Here is a 26336-nt window from a genome sequence, read left to right on the forward strand (position 1 = left end):
GCGATGAAGAGTGGTCCCCACTTGCCACAACTAGAGAAAGCCCTCGTACAGAAACGAAGACCCAACACAGTCATAAATAAATAAATAAAAGAACGTGAATTTCTTAAAAAAAAAAAAAATGTATATGATATCATTTAAAAAAAAAAAAAAAAAAAAAAGAAGGCAGCACCACCACTGAGGTGGGAAGAACTGCTGCTTGTTGAGTGCCTTATAGGTGGCCCAGCTCTGTGTTACCTTTATATGTTATTTCTCCACCTTCCAACAATCTCATGAGGCATTTTAAGGATGGAGAGCCCAAGGCTCAGAGAGGTAAAGCAACTAGCTCAAACGTGGTAAATGACAAACCCAAAACATGAACCAAGGTCTGCTCAGCTCGGAAGCCCACACTGGCTTGCACTCCATAACTGAACACCTGGGTGCTGGTCACCTCTCCTAGTTCCCTGACTCATTGCTTGACGCTGGCGAGGCCTGCTTCCTCACCTGTTAGCTGAGGAGGCCTGATGTATCAAAGCAATGATAACAATAACAATGGTGGTAACACTACCACCAATTCTTGGCACTTACAATGTGCCACACATTATGCTAAGCAATTTGCATTAACTATCAACTGTACCTAAAAACAATCTTGCAATATAGATATCATATAATCTCCATTTCACAGATGAGGAAACTGAGGATTTGTGACCTACCTAAAGTCACAGAACTTGTAAGCAGCACAGCCAGGAGTCAAAGCCAGGTTTGTCCAGCACCAAAGCTCAAGCTCTTTGACCTTAAGCTGCCTTGTTTCCCCTTGCCAGAGAGGCCACTTGGGAAGACACCATCCAACTGACACACTTCATTCATTCATTCCTTCATTCCTTCATTCCCTCACTCCAGCTTTGGTGCTGGAGTGGACTGAGAAAGGGGAAGGGCAGTACCAGATGAATTGGTGAGGAAGGCAGGGGGCAGATTATGGAGGGTTTTAGAGACCGTGGTAAGGACTTTGTATTTTATTGTGAAGTTTTATGGATCCCAGGTAGGGGAGTGGTAAAACCTATAAACTAATTATTTTAACACTGTAGACGGGGTATCAAGAATTAAAGACTACAATTAATTTGATACTGTGCTTTAAAACAAACTCAACAATCCCTTATAACAGTCATCTGATCAGAGAGACTTGACCTAATCACCTTATATGAAGTAGTGCACATATGCACACACACCCACACACCTCTGTCACTATATTTTTCTTCAAAGCACTTATCATCACCTAATATACAGCTGATCCTTGAACAACACTGGGGGGTTAGGGGCGCCGACACCCCTCGAAAATCCCCATATAACTTTACAGTCAGCCCTCTGTATCCGTGGTTTCCCCATCTGTGTATTCAACCAACCTTGCATAGTAAACATAATAGTATATATATGTATGAGAAAAAAATCCGTCTGTAAGTGGACCCGTGCATTTCACACCCATGATGTTCAAGGGTCAACTGTATTTCATATAGTGTCTGTCTCTCCATTCCTAGAATATAAATTCCATTTTTTGTTCACTGCTTTATTCACCACCACCTAGGATAGTGCCTGGCACACAGTAGGCAGTCAATAGATATTTATTGCATGAACAAATAACAAAGGTATGTTATATGCCCCTGCAAAGAACAGTCTACATTTGCTATCTATGCTTGCTCATTGCCTCAATCAATATGAATGTTGGTTTCTAGTCTCACCACTCTACTGAAAATAACTTTTCAAGGTCACCAGTAAAATCCCAACTGCAATATCTGAAGGTGTTCTTACTGTGGTGGATCTCTCTGCTGTATCTGACACTGGTGATTTCTCCTCTCTGGGAAACTCCATTTGTTGGCTTCCATGACACTTCCTCTCCTGATTAACTTTGAAAGTTTCCGACTGTTCCTTTTCTGTCTCCTTCATGGTCTCCTTTCCCACCACTTCTCTCCCCTTGAATGCTGTAGTTCCTCTGAGTTTAGTCCTGGGCCCGCTACTACTATGATACTACATTGTCTTTGGGCATTCTCATCTATTCTCATGGCTTCTACCACCATCTATAGGCTGATGATTCCCAAATCTATAGGTCTAGTCCCAAACTTTAGATTGCCTGGATGGAGAGCAGAATCTATCTGGATGGATATTCCTCCTCGATGTCCCCCATGGCCCTATGGCTCAGCAGGTTCAAAGTGGAACTTGCCATCTTCTCCTTAAACCTCCTTTCCTCTAGTGAGCTAGGAGCTGCTGAGACGGAGATGATTGAGAGCACTGCTGCCCCAGGACTTCCATCTACTCCTTCACAGCGGAGGGCAAAGATCGGTTTTTAGCCTGAGAGGAAATGCAAGGAAGCACTCACACCAAAACGGCTGCCCCCATAGCTGGTCTATTAGAGGCTCACACCCTCAGCCTCGAGGACTGCCTGTGTCCAGTAGTTCTGCTCCGAACCCTCATCCTGGCTGTTTGTTGGGCATCTCAAATGCGAGATGTGCACACTTGACCTCACCATCCTCCCTTCCTAAATCACTGTTCCCCACATCTATAGCTGGCGCCATCATCTACCCGCATTCCTCCAGGCTTGAAACCTGAAAGTCATTCTTGATTCCTCTTTTCTCTCCTGTGACACTGAATTAATCCTGGTGATTTTCATTCTCAAACATTTCTTGATTCCATCTTCTCCTCGAAATTCCTACTGCCATGAACCCTCCTGGGCTCTTAAAATATGTTTGCTCTCTCAAACTCTCTCTCTCTGCACACTTCTCTAACAATTGCTTAGACTCCTTTTATTTGTGGAAGGGGACATTTTTAGGCAGAGCAAGGCAGGCAACAGGATCTATCTAGCAAGAGTTTTATTTTCACTGTTTCTTTTTACAATTAACTTCTTTTTATGTTGAGTAATAATGATTTTTTTTCATTTGGACATAAAATTTCCTTTTAAAATAAATTTATTTAAGTTAAAAATAAAGAGTGAGTCTCTTCACATCAAAATTAAGTGGATACTCAGTAGTGAAAATCATGAAGGTGGTTCAAGAATGACAGAAGTGTGGGGAACACTAAGATAAGATCCAAAACCCTTAGGAGAACATATTAGCTTGAACCATATGAAACTGATGATATCTGACTATTTTTGTTTTGACCTACAAAAATGACAATTTCATATGGTTCAACCTACAAAGTCCTAAGTTTTCTAGCCCTTGCCTATGTTCCAACACAACCAACTGCTTGCCGCTGTCCTGCACACACCACATTATTTCTCTACTCTGTATCTTTGCCCAAGCCAGTCCTTCCACCTGGATACCCACACATTCTTAGGACTCAGGTGTCCCCACCTTCAGGAACCTTCCCTGTCACCTGTCCCCAGATGCAGGTGAGGTGCTCCCCCTCAGTGCTTCCCTAAAGCAGTTAGCATGTCTGTCTGCATGTTTGGGTCTGTCTCTCCACCTAGACTATGCACTCCTTTAGGGCAAAGACTCTTTTTAAAATGAATCTCCGTAGCCTCTGCCTGGCACACAGTAGCCCCTCAATCAATCTGTAGCTAATCAAGTGAGTGAGTAAATGGAGATCTATAAAGAAGGGAGGCCTCAATCTGCCTAGAGGGCCAAAGGAAGCTTCAGAGAGGAATCATTTGACCTAGATCTTGAAGGCTGAGAAGGAAGGAATTTGCCAGGTGAAAAGTGAGTGGAAGGACACTCCAGGTGAGGCAACAAAAGGGACTGCAGGTCTGAGAGAGTCTGCAGTGCTGGAGGAAATGGAAGTATGGCTTGAGTGGAGGGTAAAGGAAGGGGAGATGAGGAAAAAGGCAATGCTTACAGTGTACCCCCCACCCAGTCTTGGTCAAGATACCCCAAACCAATAAATACATCCACAAATAATTCCAGTGGGTGTTGACTGAAGGGGTGTGAGGCTGGCGTATTTTTCTACCTTGAAAACAAAAAGCTGGTAATCTGAGCACAGATGCAAAACCAGCCGTGCAGAACCACACTGTTCAAACCGTGTGACCTCCCTGCAGCCCTCAAGGAACTTACTCTCTAGGATAGCCGCTGTGTAACCAAGAATCAGAGAAACTGCCACCACAAAGACCAGGCTTGATCGGCAAATCCATAGGAAGACCGCTCCTGGGAACAGAGTTGCCTAAGACAGGAAGATTGATTCAGAGACAAACATGGGTTAGACCCCTCCCCACCAGATGAGAGATCCCTCTGACCTAGTAGGAAGGCAGACTAGTTATGGTAAAAACAACAAAAATCATATGGAAGACTTAGTATTGTTAGGAGAAATGGATGTTTTAAATATTTTCTCATTTAAGGGACAGCCTTTTTTATTACTGTCCCCACTTTATAGAAAAAGAAACTGAGGCTTGGTGAGGTAATGGGAACCACTGGGTCTGAAATTCAGGTCTATGGCTGTGAAAACAATGCTCTTCCCACTTCAACACAAAAGAGGCTTCACTTCGCAATTGACCAATGAAGGAGGGAGGACCCTCTGTATCACGGGGAAAAGGGCACATTCAATTCCACGTATTAATATGATGTGCACAAACCATCAAGGGGACACTCATACCTCAGGCGTGTCATCCTCAGCCTCATGTCAGGATAATTTCTAAGCAGTTGGCTATCAGAGTTCCAATCTCTCCCTCTCTCAAGCTCCAGTACCTCTTTCAGTAAACACTTCCCTAATCACCTACAAGAATCACTGTTCCCTTAAGGCAAGCCAGTTCCTCTTTTTACTTCCTGGTTTTAACGGGGCAAGACACAGACAAATCTCTCTCAGTCTGTCTTCTCATCAAAGTGGGGGAGTTGTGCTTGTCGAATAAGCCGATAGCTAAATCAATACTACTTGTGCCGAGAACTGCAAAATAAAGAAATATCGTACTCTTGAAACAGGACTTGATTCGTTCAAATATTTACTGAGCTTCCTACTGTGTAGCAGGCACTGTGCTTGGTGCTGGGCCCCCTAAGATGTGCAGACAGCACCAAAGCTGTAAGGAGTCCAGTCTAGTGGGTGTGATGTTATTCAAAAGAAAAATTCCATTAGGGAAGCCCTAAAACTATCAGCAACTAGAGCACGATCCAAAGACTTGAAACAAAAATTCTACTGAGGAAGAAAATACTTCTATAGATACATGAAAGGATGTTCAATCTCTCTAGTAATCAGGGAAATGCAAATTAAAACCACAGTGAAATACCCACCAGACTGAATTAGTACCCGATAGCAATACTGGGCCAGCAGACCTGAGGTTGCAGAACGGTAAACATGATCAGGAGCTGAGGAGCACAGGTACAGCAGGCACTTATTAAACCTTTTGCTAATCCACGAATAGAAAGGCTAGAGCAGAGACAGCAAACTGGCAGCTCGTGGGTTAAATATGGCCTGCTGCCATGTTTTGTTTGCCCTCAAAGTGTTTACAAAATTGAGCTAATTGCCAAGAGTTAAAAATCAGGCGATTTCACAACTTCTCTCGAAAAACAGTTAAGATCTAGCAGTTCTTGGCCAGTCTACATGCGGCTGGAGCTGAGTAGCAGCTGAACCCCTCCTTCCACCACGTCCCCCCACTCTTCCACCCTCTGGCACTGGGGCTGCTGCACTGACTTCCATTACCTCTAGCCCTGAAGTGTGCTCCCCCTCAACTGAAGACTGAATGAGATCCACTCCCAGGGATAAGATCCAGAAACTGGTATTACCACCTCTGCAACAGGGCCAGGAACTACAGCGGGAGACAATTTCTTCAGCAAGATATTTTACACACCATTAACCCAGATCCTTACAACTCTGCAGGAAACCAGGGCTCAGAGAAGTTAAGAAATTTGCCCAAAGTGTGGCAAAGCTGGAATGCAAACTCAGGAATCTCTGATTTAGCTAATATTGATTAAGCACATTCATATACTTAAGCACTTTTAAGGGTCGTACATGAACTAAAAATGTAATTCTCACTTCAACCCTATGAGATAGGAATGATTATTATCTCCGTTTTACTCATGAGAAAACGAAGGCACAAAAGGTTAATAACCTGTCAAAGTTCACACAGGCAGTAAAGAGGCAGAACAGGGATTTGAACCCAGTCATCTCATTGGAGAGCCTGACTCTCAGGGCAATGCTGACAGGCCTCTGGAGCATCCACAGAACAAGTCCCCACCTCCCAGATCTTGGACCTCGCCAGTATACAGTTCAGTGGCTCCCTTCCAAGACATTTTGTGTTAGCCTTTAATACCGAAATGGGATACCACATACCATCCTGCAAAGTATTCCACCCCACTTATCCAGATCAGCATAGTCTCCCATTTCTATGGACACACTACAATTTGTTTAACTTATCTCCCTATAAACATCTGTCTCCTGTTTTTCCTTACTTTTTTTTTTTTTTAAACTGATGTTCCCCCCACACCTGCCAAGAGGCCAAGGTTGGGAGAGCCCAGAGCTTATTCAGGGGTGCAGGTCCAAAAGAAAAACAAAAAAAAATTGAGGCAGCAAACATTCTCTTTCACCTAAATTTGTGCACTTGAACATATCCTCTATAGGATAATTCTAAGTAGAATTATGGGGTACAGGTCATGCACGTATGAGATTTTGATAGATATTAAGTTGCCCTCCACAGAGGCTCTACTAATGCACATTCCCACCAACACCCTACCACGGGCCTGTTTTCCACACCCTTGCCTCCACTGGGTATATTTTTTCTATTGCTATCTATGCACCACTCTCAAGCTGTCCCCCTTAAGCTGCTTCGTTATTTTTATAAATCAGTTCTGTTTCACCAGTATGATTACAACTGTAAAAAGAACATAACAAAATAATCTATGTCTAGTTTAAAAAGAGGAGGGGGGCAGAAAACACACCAAAATGATGGCAGTGACTGGATTTATGTGGGCATGATATAAATGATTAAAATTTTTCCCCCAGTATTCTCCGAATGTTCTGAAGACTGTTACTTTGATAACAGTAAGGGAAACCTTCTCCCTGCTGCCCCCTATTCCTATACCATGCCCCCACTTTGATTTCTTTTTTTTGAAGAACACAGGCCCAGAGTGTGTTTTGGGGGCAGCAGGGAGGAGAGGAACTAAAGAGACGTGCCATCAGCCAGATTTTGTGGAAGAAGTGCCCACCACCCCCATCCCGCCCTCAAGTGGATAGTGAAGGTGGTAAAGAAGGAAAGAAAGGAGCTGGAACTACTCAGGGAGGGCCGGAGGCAAGATGGAAAAGATTAGGGAAACTCTGGGGCTTAACAGTCAGAAGGCCAGCAAAAGAGTAGACGGCTGTTTACAGAGGATTACAGGGCCACGAAACGCTTCCTAAACCTGTGTCTGCACAATATGTCAGATTCCAGGAAACAGCCCCATTACTCACCTAAGTTTTCCAAACCTGAAGTCAGGAGCATCTTAGATTCTCACCTGTCCACCCCAGCCATCAGATCCTATTGACTGTGTCTTCCTAACTCTCTCAAAATCCATTTGCTTGCCACATCGCCTTAGTTGGGGCTCTCATTCTCTCTCGCCTGGATCACTAAACCGTCAACACCACCACCTCTGTACCCAGCCCCCCTCATTTCCCGCAGAGCTGTCAATTCAGAGCGTATCTGACCCGCCAGTCTGATCTGGGTAGGACATTTCCATGGTGTGGGGCCTGCGGGCCTGATCTCAGCCCTGGCTGCACGCTGGAATCACCCAGGGAATCTTAAAGGTGATCCTAATGCACCAAGTCCCCAGATCCAGAGATTCAGAGAAAGCATCTACGGTGGCCCTTTTACATTTTGTTTCCCCTCCTCCTCCAGACAATATATTGAACCCTACTGTGAGCCATGCACTTGCTGGGCACTGAGTAATTTCAAGAGAAATGAGATACAACCCTTGCCCTCAAGGAGCTAATAAGTTAGTACGAGAAATGGTTTAGGGTAGGGCCCAGATTTTTAGTTTTTAAAGCTCCCCAGGTGATTCTAATGTGCAGCCGGGCTGAGAAATGCTGCCTCCAGGGATCCTTTGTATGGTGTTCAGGAACTCCACATCATTCAGTCTTTCAGCAGATATTTATTGAGCACCTGCTGTGTACCAGACACCTCGCCAGCACGGAGGCTAAGCGAAGAGTAACATGAGGGCCCTCATGAAGCCTGTGGTCTAGCAGGGTCAGTCTGGGGCTCTTCGTATTTTAAGCCTTAGTTCTGCCTCCTCCCACCTCCCACTCCTTGTTCTAGTAATCCTTACTGATTTGGGATTCCCCAAACTTGCCCCACTGTAGCTTCAGGGCCTATAAACATGCCAGTCTCTCAACCCAAAAATCTAGCCCTCAGCCTCCTGGCCTAGTTGAGACTCAGCTTGAGAACCACTTCCTCTGAAAAGCCTCTACTAAACCCCACCCCCAGATCTGCCCGGATTAGCAATGCACCCATCTCTGTACCTAGGGTTATATTGTGCATTTCATTGTCTGGCACCCTTACTAGACTGTGAATTCCATGAGGGCAGGGATAGTGACTAAACCATCTCTGTATCCCCAGTGGAGGCACTAATTAATTGTTTGGTGAATCCATAAATGAGAGAACTTGAATGACCAAGAGGGGGGTCTGTGTAAGAGGTATCCACCTAGGACAATGTATGGTATGAGCAAGTTATGAGCAGATTGGAAACTAGTTAGAGGAGGTTTACAGCTTCAGAAGCTTCTGCTTCAGGGAGCTAGGCTCTGGATAGGAGGTTCAAAAATAGACAGCTTTATAACCACCAGGGAGGCAGATAGATAGATTACATAGCATCAAAACTGAGTAAGACAGTGGTAGCCTTACTTCTCTTTGAAGAAGTGCCCTGTGTGATGGAAATAAAAGAGGATTTGTTCTAATTTGTGTTCTAATTTGGACATTTGCTTGTTATGTGACTTTGGGTTAGGTCTACCCCTAATATTTGTAGGGCCAGTGGCAGGAGTGCGAATGGAGGCCCACATACCACATGTCTCAATATCTAAAAGTTATCAAATAAACTAATAAACCATTTAAATACAGTTTCTATTCTATTTTCCTACTTTGATAAACATACCTTCATAATGACCTGGAAGTCTAGGTTTGAATTTCAGATTCTTAGAGTTCTTGGGAATATGGTGGAACAAGGAAAACTAGCTCAACCTACCTGCTTCTCTTCCCACCAGTGGTAGGTAGAATAATGCCCCTCTTTCCCAAAATGTCCACAGCCTAATCCCTGGAGCCTGTGAATGTGGTACCTTACGTGGCACAGGGGAATTAAGACTGCTAATCACCCAACCTCTCCTCCAGATGGGGAGACTATCCTGGATTATCCTGGTGGGCCCATCATAATCACAAGGATCCTTAGAAGTGAAAGGGAGAGAAGAGTCAGAGTCAGAGAAGATGTGACGACAGAAGCAGAGTTTGGAGTGATGGGATTGCTGGCTTTGAAGACGGACGGAGGGCGCCACCAGCCCAGAAACATGGGTGGGCTCTAGAAGTTGGAAAAGGCAAGTCAACGGATTCTCCTCTAAAGCCTCAAGAAAGGAGTGTAGCCCTGCTGACACCTGGATTATAGCTCACTGAGACCCGTTTCTGACTTCTGGCCTCTAGAAATGTAAGAAGATACATTTGTGATAATTTTTAACAGCAGCAACAGGAAACTAGTGAACCGCCCAGGCTCTACCCTGAACCAGGAAGCCTCGTGTTTACCTGCTGGGCCACGCCAGTCACAAGTCCTAAGTGGCCCTCCCACCAACAGCTGCCCCTTGGCCACCCCAACATACACCAGTGTTCTCAAGAGGAGGGACCCAGGAAGGAGGCTCTAGAAGAGAGCTGGGGCCATTTGAGCAAGGAAATGTGGGTTTTCTGTACTTGTGGTTGGTCTGGAAGGGGGTATGGGCTCTAGGTTGGCACAGTTCCTGGGTCATGTGGGGAGGCACACAGCTCCAGGGCGTCCAGGGAAGGACCCTTTAAAGCACAGAGGCCAGGATCCCACAGGCCGTACTGCCTTGAGTCAAATGGCTTCACCTCCCTGAGCCTCATCTGGAACATCAACCATTTGGATCATTACTGAGCATCTTGTCTGTGCCAGGTGTTATGCTTAGAGACAGCTGAATGGTAAGGAGCTAGTTGGCACTGAGCAATCCCTCAATAAACTTTAATTTCCTTCCCTTTCTACTTAATCTCAACGAAATCAATAGGCTTGCAAATTAAAATTAAAATCCCTTAAGGGTGGCTTCCATTTGCTTTTCGAGGAGCCTGAAATCCTCCGCAAGGCCCCGCAAGCCCGACCTTCCCTCCCCACTCTGCCTCCTCCTCTGCTCCACACACAGGCTTGTTCTTCCTCGACTGAAGCAAGGGCCTTTGCTGCTCCTGGTCTTCCCCCTGTTGTCCCTTCTGTCTGCAGTGTTCTGTCCTCCACACACACCCACCCCCCTTTCACCAAGCTGACTCTTTCAGGGCATGGTTTAAATGCCATTCTCTTGAGGAAGCCCTGCCCAGTTCCCAAACCCCACCAACCAGAGCAGGTTCACCTGCTCTCTTCTCTCCCAACTCCAGGGAGCATTTCTCTGTAGCACTTAACATCATGGCCATCATAGAACTATTTGTATTACCTTATTTTGGTTAAATATAAGATGAATCTATTTTCATAATTTTTCATTTCATTTTCTTCAAGACAAAGTCCAAAATGTGTTACTTTTTTTATTGTGGTAAAATAAACATAACATAAAATTTACCATTCTAACCATTTTAAAGTGTATGGTTCCGTGGCATTAAGTACACTCGTTGCCATGCAACCAGCACCACTGACCATCTCTAGAACTTTTCATCATCTCAAACTGAAACTCAATACCCATTAAACAATAACTCCTCATTTTCCTCTCTCCCCAGCCCCTGGTAACTACTGTTCTTTCTGTCTCTGTGAATTCGACTACTCCAGGTACCTCATATAAGTGGAAATCATACAATATTTGTCCTTTTGTGTCTGGCTTATTTCACTAAGCATAAGGTCCTCAAGGTTCCTCCACATTGTTGCATGTGTCCGAATTTCACTCCTTTTTATGGCTGAATAATATTCCACTGTTTGGATGTACCATATTTTGTTTATCCATTCATCCATTTATGGACATCTGAGTTGCTTCCACCTTTTGGCTATTGTGAATAATGCTGCTATGAACATTGGTGTATAAATATCAGTTGCCCTGCTTTCCAATCTTTTGTGTGTATACCCAGAAGTGGAACTGCCAGATCAAATGGTAATTCTATGTTTAATATATATTGCTTGGGCTTCCCTGGTGGCGCAGTGGTTAAGAATCCACCCGCTAATGCAGGGGACACAGGTTCTATCCCTGGTCCGGGAAGATCCCACATGCCGCAGAGCAACTAAGCCCGTGTGCCACAACTACTGAGCCTGCGCTCTAGAGCCTGTGAGCCACAACTACTGAGCCTGCGTGCCACAACTACTGAAGCCCACGCGCCTAGAGCCCATGCTCCGCAACAAGAGAAGCTACTGCAATGAGAAGCCCACGCATCGCAATAAAGAGTAGCCCCCGCTCACCGCAACTAGAGAAAGCCCACGCGCAGCAACGAAGACCCAACGCAGCCAAAAATAAAATAAATAAATTTATTTTTAAAAATATATATATATTGCTTTTCTCCATTCTTTAATACTCTCCCTGCCCCCTTGCTTCAACACTGCCTTTAGCGCCATGAAGATAGGAACCGTGTCTGTCTTACTCCTGGGACCAGCACAAGCTGGTGTTTCAATCAATGTTTGTTAAATGAATGAACGAATGGCAGTTTAGCTGACTTGGGTGAAGGGTGGAAGCCTGGAGCAGATAGAAACAGAAGAAAAGTGGCAGCAGTTCCTGACAGGGATTTTTACTCCCAGAAGTCCCAAGGAGGGTGCCCACAAGTTTGTCTTGTTTTCCCCAGTTTTTTTTTTTTTAAGATTTATTGATTGATTGATTGATTGCTATGTTGGGTCTTCGTTTCTGTGCTAGGGCTTTCTCTAGTTGTGGCAAGCGGGGGTCGTCACTCTTCATCGCGGTGCGCGGGCCTCTCACTATCGCAGCCTCTCTTGTTACGGAGCACAGGCTCCAGACGCGCAGGCTCAGTAGTTGTGGCTCATGGGCCTAATTGCTCCGCGGCATGTGGGATCTTCCCAGACCAGGGTGCGAACCCGTGTCCCCTGCATTAGCAGGCAGATTCTTAACCACTGCGCCACCAGGGAAGCCCCCCCAGTTTTTTTTTTGTTTTTTTGTTTTTTTAAGGTTTCATGCCTTTCTATGGGGCTCATCCTGTCTACGGCCTTACACTTGAAGCTCTTAGGTAGAAGTATATAAAACTACATCCAAGTATCTATGGTTCACTCTCATGAGGCAACAGGAGCACACTGTGAATTGCTGCTTTGAGTCAGAAGGAAAAGGGTTAGAAATCAAGCTCCACCACCTCCTGGTAGTGACTCTGAGCCTCTCTCTCTCCTTATCTGTAAAATGGGAATATTATATAATTCATAGGGCAACTACAAAGATTATCTCAAATATGTAAAGAGCCTGGAACCAAGGGGATGCTGTCAATAAATGTTCTCCTCTTCACCTCCTCTAATCCCCTCCCCCCGGCACCCCCCCCACAACACACACAGATTATGTGTGCTCAACTGATAGGCATGATCATCTGTTTTGGAAAGCCTTGATGGTTTTGATCACCATGGGGGCAATTTGTAAAACAAAGACCAAAGGAACGTATTCTAGGGCACAGAGGAATTCATTATACACCACACATTCTCTCCACAGAGGCTCAATCCACAATTAGAGCTGAGAGAGTTCTTACTACTCCCAGATCAGAAATGTTAGGCACATTGACAAACACTTGACCACATCTGAAATGATGATGATGGAAACGCCTCACGAGGATAGACAAACTATGTTGGACTTTGCATGACACTTTCACATATATTATCTTTTTTTTTTTTTTTTTAATTTTATTTATTTATTTTTGTCTGCTTTGGGTCTTCGTTGCTGCACGCGGGCTTTCTCTAGTTGCAGTGAGCGGGGGCTACTCTTCATTGTGGTGTGCGGGCTTCTCGTTGCAGTGGCTTCTCTTGTTGCAGAGCACGGGCTCTAGGTGCGTGGGCTTCAGTAGTTGTGGCACGTGGGCTCAGTAGTTGTGGCTCGCAGGCCCTAGAGCGCAGGCTCAGTAGTTGTGGCGCACGGGCTTAGTTGCTCCGCGGCATGTGGGATCTTCCCAGACCAGGGCTCGAACCCGTGTCCCCTGCATTGGCAGGCGGATTCTTAACCACTGCGCCACCAGGGAAGCCCACATATATTATCTTTTTTGAGACAGGCAGGAAACTGATGGAGAGTTGAAAGACTGGTCTAAGGTTACACAGCCTGCATACGGCAGTAGGGCATAATGCAAACCATTCAGGAGATTTGGGTTCAAATTCTGACTCTGCCATTCACTCATGCTGTGATTTTAGACATGATAAAGTAAATGAGACTCAGGCAATCTGTTTAAATAAATAATAATGATTACTTGAGGCATATGACTTTTAGACACTTGTCCTCCAGAGTATGATATTTTGCCTTCTTAGAAAGAGGAAGGAAAAAATCAAATACATGGGGGAAAGGCCAGCATCAAGTTCTACTCAAAGTACGCTTGGAAGACCGGCAGCATCAGCATCACCTGCTACACTGTTAGAAATGCGAAGTCTCAGCTCTACCGCAGATCTACTAAACCTGCATCCCTGGGAGGCCCAGGAATACGTATTTTATTTAATAAACTCTCTAGGAGATTTGTAAACCCGCTGAAGTTTGAGAAGCACTTTGCTACACACAATGCATAAACTGATTCATCCTGTATCCTGCTAACTCCCAAGTTTATATCAATTTCCCCCACTTATCCAACTGCTTCTGTGACTTCTCCATTTAGATGACTAAAAGGCATTGCAGATGTAATGTGTTCAAAACCAAACTCTTGATTTTCTCTCTCTGAACCTGCTCCATTTGCAGTCTTTGCCCACTGGGAACTAGCACAGCCATTGACCCAGCTCTTCAAGCCAAGAACCTAGGTGGCAATCTTGATGCCATTCTTTCTCAGGCCCCATATCCAATGCAGTCCATCAACAGATCCTGTCAAACCAATTTTCAAACATCCAGAATCGCACCCTGCTCACCATGTCTTCACCACTACCAACCTAGTCCAAGCCCTCTCATTGCAAGTGCCTCGACATCCAATCCTTGACCCTACAGCTTTCTCTCCTCACAACTAATCTTTTAAAACATACATCATGATGTCAGTATGTCTTACTACTGGTGATGTTAATCTTGATTGCTTGATTAAGGTGGTGTTACTGAGGTGTCACTTTTTCTAGACCTTCTCAGCAGAAAGAGCTAGAAAATATGTGTTTATACTAACTCATGTACCTACACACATTTATCTCTTTCGAGTTCCAACCAATACCAGCAACTTCAATCCAGCACCACAGGGTTCATTCTAGCATTTCTCCTTTGCTTACTGGTAATTCTTCTGGTCACTTCTTTTTCAACACTGAGAAACCTGATTCTCATTATCCAGAATATATTTACTTATTGTTCTATCCTAGAATAAACATCAAGTAATTTCAGAATTGCTAACTCACATTCCTCCTCCTCTCTCTTCCCCTCCCCAGTGTGATGAACAAATTTACCAACTAGAATACAGTGTTTGTGTACAGTTCTTTTTGTCTTTAGCCTTAGTTTCCAATCAAACACTATTTTCCAAAGTTACTTAGCTCAGATCCTTTCTTCTTCTACCTCTTTAGTAAAATATCAATATCATATACTCGCTAAGAGCAATGCACTGAGGAGGGCACATCACCTCTGTAGTATTCTTCCCCAAAATGCACCAACCTCAATCTAATCATGAGAAAACAGCAGACAGACCCAAAGTGAGGGACATTCCACAAAGTAACTGACCGGTACTCTTCAAAAGTATCAGTGTCATGAAAGACAAGGAAAGACTAAGAACTGCCACAGACTAGACGAGACTAAGGATAGATAACTTAACGCAATGTGGCATCTAGATTGGATCCTGGAATAGAAAAACTGGTGAAATCCAAATAAAGTCTGTAGTATTCTCTCAATATTAACCTCTTAGTTCTTTTTTTTGGCTGCACCACATGGGATCTTAGTTCCATGACCAGGGATCAAACCTGTGACCCCTGCCTTGGAAGCGCTGAGTCTTAACCAGTGGACTGCCAGGGAAGTCCTTTAAGTTCTTAGTTTTGATATCATTGTGCTATGGTTATATAAGATGTTAATATCTTGAAAATTTTATTGAGATAATTGTAGATTCACATGCAGTTGTAAAAAATAATGGAGATCCGTTGTACACTTCATCCAGTTTCTCCCAATGGTAATATTTTGCAAAATTATAGTATAATATCACAACCAGGATACTAATATTGATACAATCTACCTATCTTCTCCATTTCACTTGTACTCATTTGTGTGTATGTGACATCTATTTTTTGTAAGTCTTAAATCATTCCAAAACAAAAAGATTTTTTAAAAAGGTTGATGAATTGGCACAATTGAGATTCCCCATCCCCACCTCCTCTGAGAAAGGGGAAGGGTCCACCACCATGCCAGTTTCAACCAACTCTGTTACTCCTAGCCACTATAGGTATTTAAATATGTGAACCCTGGAGCATGTAATTTCTAGGGGCCATTCCAGCAATAAAATGTTATGAATCTCTGAAAAAAAAAAAAAGTTGATGAAATGTCACAGGCATGAGGGGAGGAACCTACATCAGACCACCTCAATTTCCTTTCCAACCCCCCTCAACACCTTCCCATCACATAATAAACCCAAACTCTTTATTACCATGGCCTTTGAGGCCTTAAGTGGTCTGCTCTGCACCTCTCCAGCCTCTTTTCTTTCCATTCTCCCACTCCCTTGCTGTGTTCCAGTCACACTGGCCTCTTTGCAGTTTCTTAAAAGTGGCCAGGTCCTTTCTCATGTCAAGGTTCCCTCTGTCTAGAATTAGTGCCTTCCTAGATACTCACAACAAGGCTGCCTCCCTCACTTCAGGTCTGTTCAAGTGTAGCCTGCCCAGAGGTCTCCCCTAACCACTCTTTTTATTTACATCCTCCATCATCTTCTACCCAGTTAACTTTCATACCACTTAATCAATGCTTGATGCTATATATGTTTGTTTACTAAATGTAATCCCCATGAGAGTAAGTATACCCAGAGCTTAAACAGTATCTGAAATACACTAGCTTTTGATATTTATTAGATGAGAAACTAGATAGATGTTACCTATTCTATTCTATTCTTCTAAACAAAGGCTTTTTAGAAGTTTCCTGTAAGAATGTCAAAGCCAGTGCTTGTCATGGACCTACTATATGGTATGATCTCATCTATTTTTTTTTAATTTTTATTTTTTTATTATTTATTTTGGTTGTGCCAGGTCTTAGTTGCGGCAGGTGGGCTCCTTAGTTGCGACACGTGTGCTCCTTAGTTGCAGCTCGCCGGCTCCTTAGTTGCGGCCAATGGGCTTCTTAGTTGCGGCATGTGTGCTCTTTAGTTGCGGCTTGAGGGCTCCTTAGTTGTGGCATGCGAACTCTTAGTTGCGGCATGCATGTGGGATCTAGTTGCCTGACCAGGGATTGAACCTGCATCCCCTGCATTGGAAGGCGGATTCTTAACCACTGCACCACCAGGGAAGTCGCTGGTATCATCTCACTTAATTCTCAATAATCTTGCATAATAGCATTATCTCTATTTTGCAAATAAGAAAACGGAAGCTCAGAGAGGTTAATGTACAAGCTCAAGTTCAACAGTACAAGGCCGGTCTGAATTTAAAGCCCTTTTTTCATCTCTAATAGCTGTTATGGCTCAGTGGGAGTCAGTCTAGGCTGAACCCACCAGTCTGGACAATTACATGCTTCTAGCTTGGATGAAGGAGATGTATTTGTACAAGAGATCTCAAACAGTCTAGACATCTTTTACACTTAACTCTTGGAGGCCCTCCTTGGACCTTACTTTGATATGTCAAAACCTCCAAACTGACCACAGCCCTCCAGATATGCTCTGGTCAGTGGCATATACTTTGAAAGCCTGGACCAGGATACTGGATTAACATATCTCAAACTAAGCTCCGTGGCCTGTAATCGCTTTTCAGAACTTGCACTCACTGACTTCATTTGTTGTTGCCATCTTTGAAAACATGAGAAAAGTATAGCCTTGAAAATTATAGACCAAAGCCTATCAGTTCTACAGAGAACGCTTGATATTCTGGAAGGATAGGAGACTTTTGAGACTTCCCCAAATTTATACTTCCATATAATTGCCCCCAAAATATGATATAAGGTATAACTGGGGGAAAAAAAAAGACCCTTAGATACCCACTGATCACATAAATCCAGGACTATGGTGCTTTATAGAGCTATGAAATCTTGTCAACTTTTGCCTGACCTTTTCCTTCTCCTTGGATGATTTTTTTACTGTGGATGAAAATGATGGAAACAAATGGCATTTCCTCTTTGCTGCAGAGTACACAGTATTCTGCCTATACAGGGGCCACCTCACATCATAGATTCAAGGCTGCCGAATCTGACTTCCACTCTTTATCTCCCATGGGCTTGTGTCTCTGAAACCATTTTCTTTAGAGCACATCATTTTCTCTTCACCTCCATCACCCTCAGTAGCAAATGGTTTTCATAACAGATACCTCTTAGGATGTCCCAGCAAAGTTACAAATTAAAATTTGCTACAGACTTCCAGGTTTGCTTGCAAACAGCTGTAATTCTGACTAAAATTCACAAACACCAGACGCCACTCAGCTATCTCTACTTGCCACCCCCTCTCCAACTTCCTCATTTCAGGTCACATCATCTTACATCAGGAGTACGGCAAAATGTTCCTGGTGCTTCTGCCTCTGCCCAGTCTTGACGCCCCTGGTACCCTGCTGCTAGGAGGAGCTTTCTAAACACAAAGGAAACTGATAATCATTTGACCATCTGTGTCATAATAACTTCACTTACATTATTTTCACTCTTCATAATAACCAAGTCACACAGGAATATCTATCCCTACTTATCAAAGAAACTGAATTCAGAGAAATTAAGAAACTCACCAAGATCGGAAGGTCATTAAGAGCCAGGACTGGGATTCCATCCCTGGTCTCTGTGGCTCCAGAGCTCGTGCCCTCCCCATTACAGCCAGCGGCTTCCCAAAGCTTTCCTGCCATGCCCCCAACACTGCTCTCGGCTCCAGACACAACTTAACATCCTTCTTCCCGCTTCCATACCTTAGTGATCACTATTGCCTTGTCTGAAATGACTTTCCTCAACCCTTTTCTTTGCCTGGTTCACTCACGACACCGACATTTAAATCAAGTGAGTTTTTTGTCATCAACCTCCGCTGCCCCCGCCCCCCCCTCCCCCGCTGCAACACACACACACACACACACACATAATCACAGAACAGCCTGAGCAAACCTCTGGCACACCATCCATCAGTTTTCTAACCTGCTGTATCCTAAAGTATGGGGTGGGTACATGGACACAATATTAAATAATATTGAATCGCAAAGTGAGAAAGGTATCCCCTTTCCATTTCTCTTTTAATCTCTGACTACAAGCAGGAAGTTTCAGTGCGGTGGTGGTGATCAGGTGGTGGTGAAGGGCACGGCCCCTGGAGCCAGACTGCCTGGGCTCACTCCCTGCTGTGCTACATAATAGCCATTGACTTCTCTGTGCCCCAGCTTCTTCATCTGTACTGTACAGATAAGAGTGTAAACGGGGCCGTTCCAAGGATCGAGAGAGTTAATAACATTAACTCATTACCTGCTCAGGGTAGGCGCTCAGGAGCAGATAATTACTATAGTTAGTTCTCTTTAGCTCCTCTCTGACTACTGCTACTTATTCTCGAATAGAGCAAGCCTCAGGCCCAGAGCCTTTAGCAGGCAACAGAATCTAACCAGCTACTGATACTGATGTTCCATTTATAGTAGGATATAAACAGATATAAATTTAACAATTGAGTCCCTTGAAAATAAACATTAGGCAATAATACAGGTGGTACCTGGATATGGCAAAAAAATAATAATAAAAGCAGTACTGGAACGAATAAAGTTAGAGAAGTATACTCAAGTGTTCTCACACACACACACACACACAGATAACTATGTGAGGTGATAAGTGTGTTAGTTAACTTGACTGTAGTAATAATTTCACATGTATACATATATCATCACATTGTATACTTTAAATATATATAATTTTACTTGTCAATTGTACCTCAATAAAGCTGAGGGAAAAAAAGCTGTGGAAGCATATTGTTGATTTATTCACTTGTCTCCCCCACTAAACTGGGAGTTCCTCAGGGACAGAGACTGTCTTTCATTGCTGTATCCCCCAGATCCCAATACACTGCAGGCCCATAATATGAATTTGCTGAATGAATGAGTTACAGAGAAGTATACAGCCTAGTTCAGTGGTTCTCAAAGAATGGTTCTTGAATCAGTAGCCTCAGTATCAACTGGGAACTTGTTAGAAATGCAAATTCTCAGACACCACCCCAGATCTACTGAATCAGAAACTCTGAGGGTGGGGTCCCAGCAAGCTGGTTTTTACAAGTCTTCCAGCAGATCCTAGTGCACTCTTAGGTTTGATCATCACTGACCTGTAAGACAAAGATACAGAGCAGGGCTGGAAGACAGCCAAGACAGAAGCCAGAAAGCAAGAGCAGAGGTGAGAGGAAGCTTTTCGCATGACAGCACTCTGTATCAGGACAGACCCGCAGGTTGAGACGCTACCAGGAAGAGCAAAGATTCTATCATGGAAAAGATTAGTTCCTTGTGCATCTATCAAGTACCAGGCCAGGAAACCAGGCCATCTGGGTTGGGCTTGGCTCTGCCTTTAACCAGCTGTGTGATCTTGAACATGGCCCATTAGCTCTCAACCTGTTTCTTCACCCATCGGTGCTCCACTGAGAGGGTCCTGCCCTTCAGGAGTGTTCCTCCATATTTGGTGCAGGACTCTCCCAGATGATTCTTTCACTCCTTCTCTAAGGCCTAACACCTCTCCCCCCATCCTTACTCTCCTGCTTCACTGAGAAAATGGAAGCTCAATCAGAAGAGAATGTCCACGGATCTCCATCCCACATCCACCACCTACCAACATCTACACCCACATACTCAGCCTCTTGACTTACCAGCCACAGTTCTACCCAAACTGAATCCCTCCACTTGTGTGCTAAAAGTAACCCCTCTCGCTTATTCAAAGGTATTGCTACAGCACATCTCCCCTCTCCCACATCAATTTTTTTTTTTCCTACTGGACTTTTCCAATCACCAGAAAAAGCTATTTCACCCATCTTTGCTCCCCTTGACAGCAAAACTCCTCCTAAGAGCTGTCTATACCAGCTGTCTCCAGTCACTCTGCTCAGGCTGTCACCTCTACCACCCTACCAGCACCTCTCCAGTCAAGGTCACTAGTGCCTCCATGTTGAGAAATCTAATGGTCAGTTCTCAGTGTTCACTTTACTTGACCCACCGGCAGCACTTCCCTGAGTTCATCACACCCTCCTCCCGCACGTGTTCTCACTTGGCTTCCAGGACACCAAACTCTTCTGTTTTCCCTCCTACTTTACTAGTCCTTCCTTCTGAGTCTCCTTTGTCAATTCCTCTTCTTTTCCCAGACCTCTTAATGCTGAAGTACCCCAAGGTTCAGTCCTGGGTCGTCTTTTCACCACACCCACTCCTTTATGATTTCATCCAGTCTCAAGACTTTAAATATGGATATCCTGATGCTGAAGACTCCCAAACACACATGTGCAGCCCAAACTCCAGCCTCTGGGCTGCCTATTCCACATCTCCCCTTGGATGATTAATAGACATCTTAATCATGTTCAGAATGGAATTCCTAGTTTCCAGTCGAATCTGCTCCAAACACAGCCTTCCCTATCGAAATTAATGGCAACTGTATTTTCTGTTGCTTACGCCAGAAATTTTAATCATTCTTGATTTCTCTTTCTCTCATATCGCTCATCCATTCATTCAAAGCAATCCTGCTGGTTTACCTTCTAAACCTGTTATCTGACCATTTCTCAACACCTCCAATACTGCCACCATGTCAGACCCAACATGATTGGATTATTGCAATACTTTCTAACAGGCCTTCCTGCTTCTACCCATTCCCCCATATTCCAGTCTCAAACAGCAGAGTTAGCTTTAAAATAGAAGTCAGATCATGTGATACCTCTGCTCTAACTCTGCAGAGTGATCCGTTTTACTCACAGTGAAGGCCAGAGTCTTTATAACGGCTTACGAAGCCCTACCCAGGCAGCTTCCTCACCCGCTTACCTCTCTGACCTCATCCCCTCCTACGCTGCCTGGCTCTCCTGCTCTCTGTGCTATATACCCCTCCGGTGGAGGGCCTTTGCTCTAGCTGCTCCCTCTCTGGAAAGCTCTGCCTCACAGATCCATTTGGCCAACTCTTACCTCCTTCAAGTCCTCTCAAACCTCACTTTCTCAATGAGGCCTACCCTGACCACCTTCCCCATCCCCCTTTCCCCACCCTACTTTTCCTTTTCTCCACAGTGCACATCATTTCATGACATACTTTATAATTTACTTGTGTCTTGTTTGTTATCCATCTCCTTCCACTAGAATTTAAGCTCTACGAAGGCAGAAATCTTTTGTTTTTTTGGCCACGCCATGCGGCATGAGGGATCTTAGTTCCCCGACCAGGGATCGAACCCATGCCCCCTGCAGTGGAAACACGGAGTCCTAACCACTGGACCGCCAGGGAATTCCCAGAAATCTTTGTTTGTGTTTGCTGATATAGCCTAAGAACTTTAAACAGTGCCGGGCATATAGTAGGCACTCAAAAACTTTACAGAATAAATGACTTAAGTAGGACACATTTTTTTAGATAGTTACATATCTATTTAGTATATTTACTGGAGTACAATATACTAAAAGTAGGGGAATTCCCTGGTGGTCCAGTGGTTAGGACTCAGCGCTTTCACTGCCATGGCCCTGGGTTCAATCCCTGGTCGGGGAACTAAGATCCTGCAAGCTACATGGCACGGCCAACTAAAAATATATAAAGTAATATAATAAACATGTCAAACCTGTAAATTCAGTGACAGGTTCTTTTATGACTTTTAAAGAAAAACATCTGGTAAATTACAGTACTTCAGAAATAAACTAGAGGTGGTTTACAAATTGAGAAACTCTGCCCGCTATATACAGACAGGCAAATTCAAATCCTCTGCCATTCTAGAGGGCCTTCACAGCGTTAAGGGTTGCATCCTAGAACTTTCAAACGTGGCTGTGCACACAAATCATCTAGGAAGGCTGTTACAGAAAGGATTCCTACTTCTCCTCGAAGCTCTTTGGGGTTGGGGCTGGAATCTGTATTTTAAACATATGTCTCAGGTGATTCTCCTGTAACCAGTCCAGTGCTGGGCAAGGATTAGGACTTAGGGACTGCTGGATCAGATCACCTCTGAGGGCTCTTCTAGCTCAGAAGTTCTGACTTTCTGATTGAAACACAACTGACTACCCTGGAAAGCAGGATTTTTCAAACTGCAGATTTAATGGGTTAGAACCAGCATCAGGAAAAAAAATAACAAAACAGACTATAAAATGAGAACGCATTGCCTGTAGTAAGGGTATTGTTTCATGAACTATTTTTCAGAGGTGAGTATATATGTAAGTATTTAATAAGTGGTGATATAAAATTTGTGTGTGTTTGTGTCGCGGGGTGCTGTGGTCAAAAAACTCTGAAAGCTATTGTTGAGAGAACAACGAATCTCTTAACTTTCAGTGCTATAAAATGCGAATTGCTAAGCCCCACAAAGTTCAAGTCTCTGAGTGGAGTTCAGGAATCAGCATTTTTAACAGCTGACTGATGCAGGTGGCCCTAGACCACGCTTAACTGAGCTCTGTGAACTCAAACCCGCCCCCAGGACCCAACTCATGCAGTGCTTTTCAACACTGGGGGAGGGGGAAGAGGGGGGTTGGAATGCCCTGGGAAGGAGCAAATCCCAACTCTCCATTTTTTGGGTGGTGCTAAGGGATGATCTGGAAAAGCATAGTTAATATCACTGTACTGTAATACTGGGGAGGAGCCCTATTTTGTTCTTTATAACATTAAAAAGGACACTGGATTTTTCTTCTACCTGAGAAGTGGGGGAAGGAGGAACATGTACTTTTCGTCCACTTTAGCAGCGAGGACTGTATCTGTCCGGTTCAATGCCATGCTTCAGGGAGGTAAGCACTCAAGTATTTGTTGAATGAATAAGGAGAGAAATGCTGAAATGAGAGAACAGGAAGCTGTGCCTGGCTCCTCTCCAAGTTACTGTCATTCTCAAGGCCCAGTTTTTTGAAAACAACCCCCTGAATCTGAGCTTACTCAGCGCCTTTACAGTGAATAACCCTCATCCTCATCTTCTTTCCTTTCCCAGGAAAGAGAAGCACTCAAGTCTCAGAATAAAACCTCTTACGTTTAAGCCTACCACAGACCACAAAGTATATTCAATATGTAGTATTTACATACTGATAACAGCTCCTACTATGTGATTTACATATACTACCTTTAACTCTTGAAAATAACCCTGAAAGGTAGGTGTTGACCTATTTTACACAAGACCTTAGGCCCAGGGAGGTTGGCTGACTTGCCTGCAGTCTCACCCAGGTAATAACGGGCAGTGTTGCTGGTTGTGCCCTATCTGAGCAACAAGCTGGTCTCGGAGGTCAGACACTGGGAGCGCACAGTGAGACACAGCCTTGTGCCCGAGGTTACAGAGCATGAGCTACAAAATGCACACATCTCCCATTCTCAAGAACTTTCTTCCTTTAATTATAACTCAGCAGTTACTTGGGTGTTTGTCCCTGTAGACCCAGTCTTTGAAAAGTAAAGACCAACTCCATTTCTATGATTGTCAGCCCTCTTGGGGACTTGGAGAATGTAGGCTAGCATTTTGTGGGCCTGTCAACCTAATTTCAAGGAAAATTTAATGGAAGTATATTTCAAGGGGCAGATGTGTGGTTTAACCTTATTACAACAGAAGCTATAAAAAGGTTTAACCTTATTACAACAAGAGCTATATAAAACTGTACAAAAAGACAGCCGGTCTCTATGTCCTCATCATCGTAACACCTCATAGTTATGAAAACTAAATGAGATAATATGCGTGTCAGGAAAGAATCCCAACCAACATCTGGGAAAGCATACTCCTGCCCCCCAGGTGTTTGCCTGGACCACCACCCTCAGAGTAACAACTATTGCACAGCTATTTCCTAAAATTAGAGTTGGAAAGGGGTGAAGTGGCAGCTAGTGGGACCTTTCATAGAAAACAAGCCTACACTATCTGTCAGGGACCTGCAAGGGATTTGAGATGCTTAAATTCCAAATTCTGTGCTCTTACCCACTGTGATATACCGTGTAATGATTAAGCAGAAGCAGAAGCAGTCTTTTTTTTTTTTTCAATAGGTGCTTTTTAATTAACTGATTGTTTTCAGTTATTTTGGAGTACAATAAGAAATTTGGAATTTTGAAAATAGAGATGGTATAAACCATATTTCATTTCCTCATAGAATTATATCCCGTTTTTTACATATAGATCCATAAGAAATTGCACACATAGAAAACAATACAGGAAGCAGAACCAATCTTTAAAAGCAAAAAATAGAAATACACTATAGGAAAACATTTCCAGAGGCAGTCACCACAGTATTAAAAGGGTTAAAAGTCACGTTATCAAAGCAATGTGTTTAGCAGGGTAACCGGCGGAGTCTAGAACATCACTTCTGCTTCAGTTGTCGAATGCCTTTGCCTTTTAAGCTACTTTCAGATTCCAGGTTAACTGTTGATATATTTATTACATAACAAATTAAACCAATAGTGATAAATATAATCCTAAATCATGTTACACAAGGTCCTTAATTGGTACAATCACACATTATTTTTGTTCAGATATGTAAAAGCACAAACCATCTGCATTTGTTTCCTAAGCTTTCCTGCACCTGCACCTTGAACAGTCAAGTTCAGTCTTCCTGGTGCCCCCGGGTACCTCAGGCTGGATTCCCCTCTGACAGCCACAACCTTGGTTTCCATAACAAGCTGCTCTTAAAGTGGTACTGTTCCCCCAGGCACCAGCTAGGTCCCCAGTGGCAGGCAGTTTAAACTATTTGTGGGTGGTTTCTGGGCCCTGACCTCACCACTCACCTAGACGGCCTGGGCCTTAAGCCTGTAAGACTCAGGCCCCTCTGGCAGCCTACTCATTGTCTTTACTCAGCAGTCGGCTAGAGCGCCTCAGTGTACACATGGAGTTTAACAGGTTGGGACTAGCGGGTGGTTAAGCTGGAGGAATAGGCAAAAGCACAAAACCCAATAGGCTTTGCTATAGAGGGCCAGAGAGGCTGAAGTTTGCTGTTACTTGCCTATGGTCACAATGCTGGCAGAAGCAGAGCAGAAATTATATAACACCATCCAACAGCTTTAAGATACAAGAACCTTACACACACTCCCTGGACAGAGGGCCAAGAAAACAGGACAACAGTGCTTCTACTGGGGCAGTTCTATGGAACTGACATTCCTGACATTTGGTGCTGGCTGCATAGATTAAGGTAGTATATGGCCTATACATCTAAAGGATGGCATGTTATGAGGCCACTGTAATGACATGAAAACACTTTATGTTAAGAGGGGAAAAAAAGCACAGATTATAGCTATAGTTTCCTCTCAATTTGTTTTTTTTTTTAAAAAAAGGCCGGAAGGTAACATTAGCCATGTTTGTGAATTAGCATCTCCAATAGAGAACCTGTCTTTAGTCTTGTGATTCTCATGCAATAATTTCTGACTGAAGTTATTTGGCACATTTTCTACCTAACATCTCAAAACAGTAACATATGCACGTACACGATTTCCTGTGACTACACTTCCCTGGCTGGATTTTGATCTCTCCTGTCCGTTTAGCTATCCGATGTGGATGACATGCCAGCACCCTGGAACAACAGCCCACGTGGTCCCTCCCTTTCTGCCCTAGTTCCCCTTCCTAAAGTCTGTCTTGCCAAAACAGCTGGAGCCTCCAATGGCAGGCCTGACCTGACTGTTCTCCCCAGCCCTCACTCCCTCTGGTCGTGGTCTCCCTGCTGTTTCTCAACCAGACTGGGACCTCCTAGCGTTTGCACAGCTGGCTCGCCCCATCATGTAGCTAAAGTCATCAGTAACCACCCTGTACCTACCCCCATAGCACTTCACACATTTGTGATCATCCCGAATGGCGGAATGTTTAGTATCCTTGACCTCCAGTAGCCAACAGCAGCCCTAGTTACTGTGATAACCAAAAGCCCACCCCCACAAATATCCAAATACCCCAGGACGGGGAGGGGCAACACTACCCGTTTGAG

The 26336-nt window shown here is 44.0% G+C and overlaps 1 long non-coding RNA gene across 1 annotated transcript in view; it reads left to right on the top strand.

Moving 5' to 3' along the window:
• LOC309634135 overlaps positions 1-25685 on the top strand; it is a 29918-nt gene extending 4233 nt beyond the window's left edge. The window contains exon 2 of the long non-coding RNA XR_014247871.1: positions 163-25685. This is a non-coding gene — a long non-coding RNA (uncharacterized lncRNA). The remainder of the gene's footprint in view (positions 1-162) is intronic.
• The last annotated feature ends 651 nt before the right edge of the window (positions 25686-26336 follow it).

The sequence above is a fragment of the Balaenoptera borealis genome (genome assembly GCF_965194805.1).
Source record: "Balaenoptera borealis genome assembly, chromosome: 1".
NCBI lineage: Eukaryota > Metazoa > Chordata > Mammalia > Artiodactyla > Balaenopteridae > Balaenoptera > Balaenoptera borealis.